This window comes from Conger conger, chromosome 12 (assembly GCF_963514075.1).
Source record: "Conger conger chromosome 12, fConCon1.1, whole genome shotgun sequence".
Lineage (NCBI taxonomy): Eukaryota > Metazoa > Chordata > Actinopteri > Anguilliformes > Congridae > Conger > Conger conger.
The window spans coordinates 9535164-9541618 of NC_083771.1; positions in this window are offsets into that span (position 1 = coordinate 9535164).

Genomic DNA, 6455 nt, shown 5'->3' on the forward strand with positions numbered 1-6455 from the left:
AAACTCGGGGCAGGGGGGCTGAGTCGGACGGAGAGGTTCCGAGAGAAACGGGTCGCGCGGAACGCTCAGACGCGGGAAAACGAAGTGACAGGTCTAAAAGAAAGAGAGAGATTAGTTCGACAGCTCAACAGCTGCTTTATAGCAGTTCATGTCCCCCTGCCACACCTCATCTTCTTTTTCCCATGACTTTCTCTCCCTATGTCAGTAGAATTTACAGAAACTGAAAAAGATGCTAATTTTTTACAGTCTATAACTTTCACTGCAATTCGAGATTTTGCAGACCGTACAAAATCCCTTTGTCATCCATCAACTTGGGACAAGCCAAATAACTGTTAGTTCAGAAGAGACATGTGATAATTGACCATCACAAGTCGGTGATGGGTACAAAAAGAATGTACCACTGTAACAGAAAAAATAAAAACATTTAAACTGGAAGAGGAAGAGGACCCAAGTGCACGGTTGGTGAGGAAGATGGTATATGGTATAGGGAGGCCACAAAGAACCCAAGGATTACAGTTAGCAGAGATTGATTGCATCTTGGGCTCACCATGTCCCAAAAAGAACCATAAATGGCACATCCATACCAACAAACACAATAAACAAAACCAAGCATCTGGAGTTTGAGTGGAAGGAGTGCTATGGTCTGATGAGACCCAAAATGTAACCTTTTGGCCATACACACCATCAACATGTTTGGCAGCAGAAGAGGAATGCTTACAAGGAGAAGCACTTCATACCTACCATCAAATATGGAGGTGGATCATTGATGTTTTTGAGATGTTTTGCTGCCATTGGTCCAGGGGCACTATTTACAATCAATGGCACAATGAATTCAACAAAGTAGCAGGACATTTTGGTAGATGATCTGGTCCTCTCCAAACTTGAGGATATCAATGATTTTGAAAAGTTTCTAAATATTCTAAATATGTTCTCTAACCTTATCAACTATAAGAAGACTCACAGCTTTCATCTTTGCCAGGGATGGTTGCCAGTAATTGTGAAACTTGTTATTTGGGCCATTTTCTTATGAAGTAAGGCTCCATTTAAGAAAGCACACTACTTTACATGTATTGGAAAATACAGCGTATATTAATAAGTTTACAGTATTTTTGTGCATGTTTATCAAGAGCGCAAATAATTCTGGAGCCCACTGTATATGTTTAGTATGCAGTCTTGCTGTAGGATGAAGCACCATCCAATTAGTTTGGAGGTATTTGCATGAACATGAGCAGATTAAATGCTTCTGTGCACTTCAGAATTTGTTCTGCTGCTATCACCAGTTACAGTGCAGTGCAGTAAATATTTGGACAGTGGAGCCGTTTCTGTTCCTTGGGCTCTGTACTGCAGCCCGTTGGATTTTAAATGAAACAAGGAATACGTATTGGGAGGCCACATCCCTTTGTATACAGTCTTTCCATTTTAGGGGACCAAAAGTCATTGGACATTTGGCTTCGCAAATGTTTCTGAGTAGTCCAATGTATTCAATTGTTTCCTTATTGCAGGTGAACATGTGTATCAGAGTTGTGCCAATGACAGTTAAGGAAGCCATTATGAGGCTGAGGAATAATAAGAAGAAAAAAACCCACTCATAATCATTGTCATCCCACTCATGGGAAGCACAGGCGAAAGGCCCCAAAGCGTTTATGTTTTTTTGGTTGGTTGATGTGCGGAATTACAGTATAACCAAAATATTTTTCATGTATATTGGTCCCAGAACGGCGCAACGAGGAGGCTGGCGATTTTCGTGTTTTGCATGCAAGTATGGTTCGGACATTGTCTATCAGAGGCACGACGGTGTCATCCCACTTGAAGGAGGCACAGGGGAAAGGCCCCAAAGTGTTTGTCTTATTTGTTTGTTGTGTGGATAAATTTCAGTCACAGTCACAATCACAGTGCTTATTATTGCATTTCTGTATTTTTGCATATTCTGCATCTTATATTTTGTTGTCTTATTAATTATTTGTAATTGGCTAAATATAAAGCACTTTGAGCTACATTTTATGCATGAAATGTGCTATATAAATAAAGCTTATTATTATTATTATTATTATTATTAAAGCCAAACAATAGGCTTACCAAATTAGACTGTTTGGAGATCCAAACTGAGGCATTCAATCAAACCGAAGTCGCGCTTCGTTAACAACATTGCATAGGGCATTTTGTTAGGTGTTCAAACATTATTGTTGTCATACGATGTTTGTGCTCAGTTGTCTTCATGTCCCCGATACCGTAGTTTCTAGCTAGTTAATTGAATTTATGCATTATTAAGTTTTTTTTTTAATCGTCCTGTTCCATTTATTTCGTGATCTCTGCTACTTAATCACAGTTTAAATTGATTTCTACTTAATCTGCAATATCCAGGGTCACCTATTAAAGATATTGAAAGGATACGCGAATCGAATTACACGTGCAGCTACAATTTTTGTTGTGCATTCTGAAAAGCAATAAACAAACACATTTTTACGTTTTCTTTTCCGTCACACAATTCTATTTTCGACATATAACAATAGCTTTGGTAAACAGTTTCCTAGTGTTATGTAATCGTGGTGGCAATACGTTACCACAAGCAAATAAATAAATAAAATACGGAAAATAATTTCTGAATTGATGCATCATTCTTTCAATTAACAATCATTCTTTCAATGACACGAGCCAAACGATTGACGCGACATAGCCTACAGAACAACACAGAATGAAATGTCTAACACCAGAGAGACCTATGTGCCTAGGCCTATATTTATTTAATTTAGGCTATTGCTTTTTTGTCATATCACTATTTTAATAAATTTGCACGTTCAGGGGAAAATGCAGGATACTAGGCTATTATATTTAAACATCATTTACGCAAAAAATGAATGTAGACATCATTTAAATTTCATAGCCTAGACTACTCTGTAGACCTAATTTGAAGCACGAGGAATGAAGCTTACACAACGGGCATGTAAAAACACAAGATGCCAACTCGGTAGGCACTCGACATCTCATAGCTCTGAAAAGCGTTTTTATTTGTGTGATATTGAGGTTACAACTCTCAATATTTTCCATTATTGTAGAATGATTTATATCAGATGATCACTTTACTGGCATTAATGTAAACGTAATCTAAAACTAATAAAACGTCCTCACTTATAATTGCAGCTAACAAAGCTTTCACTTCAGAAGTGAATCCAATTTTTCATTGTGCTGTAGCATTTTTAGGCCGATATAGTTTTAATTGCCCACTATTTAGGGGCTGGTACTTGTACATTAAGATTAGAATTCAATTAAATGGACATTTTCTTCAATATCAACCACACATGGTAATATTTTAGAAAATATTTTCACTGCAAGTTTTATTCAAGACAGTAATTTATGTTGAAAAAAAAAAATGGATTAATACATTTGAAACTTTTTTTCTGCCCGATCTCAGGAGAATCCCTAGTACGTTCCTGAGAACGTGCTATATTTAATCATATTTAATCCCTTCCAGCATAACGTAACGTAAGTATGTAACGATGTACAGTAATGTGTAATTTGTGTTCCGCTGTGGTAAAATCTTTGGATTGATTAGTGCAGACCATCAAGATAGATAAGAATTGGAGACAACTTCCGCTTACTGGTTCCGTAGATTCCTATAGGTACAAGGAATCTACTTATGTCGTTATAGGGTTGGATGGCGCAAAAACCTCTGGCATTCGAGGACCAGGGATGCCGACTCCTACACCAGAGCAGAGGCTTAATAAGATGCAATACCGCCGGCAACCACTGGAGTTTGCGAGCTTCTGGGGGAATGTCCGTCCCTGGCCGCCCGGTACAGACCAATAATTGACAGCTCATTGTTGCTCCGCCCCAGTACCAAGAACCTGCACGCGTTAGAAAATATGCAAAAATAAATCAAATTCATCAACAGATTGACATGTCAATGCCACATTTCCTGAACAACCGAGCCAAGCGGTAAAATACTGGGCATCGTCTGTTCTGCCCGTTTTGGCTTTGTTTTTTCCTCAGCAATTGCAACCTGTGTTTCATTGGATTCTGGCTGGGTGATGGACTTAGCCAATTAAGAACATCCCAGGTTTCAGCGCAGTTGCAGTGCGTATGGGTGATTCGGATGGCCAAGGAACAGCCGAGCGGCCAATGTCCAATTATACGTGGTCCCCTAAATGAGGGCACCTCAAGTTAAAACCGACTGCCTGCTTTAAACCTTTAAAATGTGCTGGAGTATAGAATCAAAGCAACCAGAATTGTGTCACTGTCCCAATACTTATGGACTGTGGGAAATGCTGGTAAAATACCAAATCAGTAGAAATGGCTCAAAGCAGAACAGGCAGGCTGATCAACTCTTCACTACAGCCTGTTCTTAACCCAGGGCCTTTTGAAACCGAGAGCAAATTAAATGCCTATTAGAGGTGTTAAAATGAATCTCATGCACGTTAATGGATTCTCAAAGTTTGATTTAGGAAAAGAAAAAGCCTTAAACGCAAGACCTTGGAAAGAACCAACCACAAACGCATCATGATAAAAAATAATTAAAAACAGAATGCAGAATTCCCTTTGCCTCTTCACAACATGCTCTTGTCTGTGAGTGAGCCTTAAGGGGAAAGGAATAAAAGCAGGAGGACATTTACAGTTGATCACAGTTGTTCAAATGAATAGCAGTGTGTTAAAAAAAACTGAATAAAGTGCACATTTTTTAAAATAGCTTTTAGTTCAATATTTCAAACAATACACATTCAATTCCAAATCGAAGCATAAGCAAAGTCTGCATTATTCTTTTTCAGCCCAGGATGAACATTCCACAGTTCCTGTGAATTTTGGGGTTTTGCTCCAGGAAGTGCATTTTTAATGTCACTCCACAAGTTTTCAATGGGGTTGAGGTCAGGGGATTGAGGTGGCCACTCCATTACCTCAATCCTTTTTGTCTGGAACCAAGAAGTTGCTCGCTGTGTGTTTGCGGTCATCGTCTTGTTGAAACACCCATTTCAGGGGCATTTCCTCTTCGGCATACGGCAACATAATCTCTTCAAGAATTTTGATGGTTTCAAACTGATCCATGATCCGTGGTATACGAACCAAACACCGTAGAATGAAAAACATCCCAATACCATGATTTTTGCGCCACCATGCTTCATTGCCTTCAGTGTACTGTGGCTTGAATTCAGTACGAGGGGGTCATCTGACGTACTGTCAACAACCACTAGACACAAAAATAACAATTTAACTCGCATCTCCACAGAATGCTATGCCACTTCTTTTGGGGCCAATTGATGTGTTCCGAATTTAACGGATTCTGCACATGCCCTTTTTTCAACAATGATGCTTTACAGGGACTTCTTCCTGATAGCTTACCTTTGCACAAACGTCTTCTGACTAACAGTACTAACAGGTAATTGTAGATCATCTTTGATCTTTCTGGAGCTGATGAATGGCTGAATCTTTGCCATTCTGACTATTCCTCGATCCGTTTTAACAGTAGTTGCTTGTTTTCTTCCGCTTGTTTCAGGTTTTTGTTGCCATTTTAAAGCATTTGAGATCATTTTAGCTGAGCATCCTATAATTTGCTGCACTACTTTATACATTTTCCCCGCTCCAATCAAGTTTTTAATGAAATGACGTTGTTCCTCCGAATAATGTTTGGAATGGCCCATTTTACTCAGCAATTCAGAAGGAAATACATTTCGTAACAATTTGTGAAGCATTTGCTTCCCTTCTTCCTTAATAAAGGACAATTAATGACACCTGTTTTTTCACAGAATGAATGAATTCTCTAAACTCCACACAATTCAGTTGGCCACACGTAATGTTCTTTCTTAAGGGATGGGGTGCGCCACTTCAGTCTAAACTACAGTACCCACAGTGCTGAGGCCACAAATGGCCCCATGGTGAGGACAACCACATTGCTCCTCTTACCTTTTCCTTTTTACTTATAAAAAAAAGTCACTTTCACAGGCCTGTACACATATTTTTTTCCAAGTAGCACATAATTGACAGAGTTTTGCATCCCAATTAGATGACGTGCTCCCAAATTACTTTACCAGCACACCCATTTTCAGGAGCACGTGATCCATAATGGAGCGGTTTCATACCAGGGGTCGGCATCACTGGTCCTGGAGAGGGTGAGGCGGTTTTCATTTTCGCTTTAAAATCAGCAACCGATTCAGACAGAAGGAGCATGGTGAGTGAGTCAATTGATCGATGAAAGTGGTTGATTAGTTAAGTGCCGAGTAGTAAGACCGCACACCCAGTGGTTCTGCAGGACCAGGGTTGTTTCCTTGATTGCATTTCACAATTTCAGAGTTGTGCCCCCAAGGGTACCATGAAATGACACAAATCACCAACAGAGAATCCTTACATATACTGGGCCTCATTAACTTGGGACAAATGGGCACTTTAAGCAGCACCATGCCAGGTTGGAGTGTAATTGGCATCATCGTCCAAGCTTTGAAAGAGCTTATTTAGGTCCATTCCAAACAAAG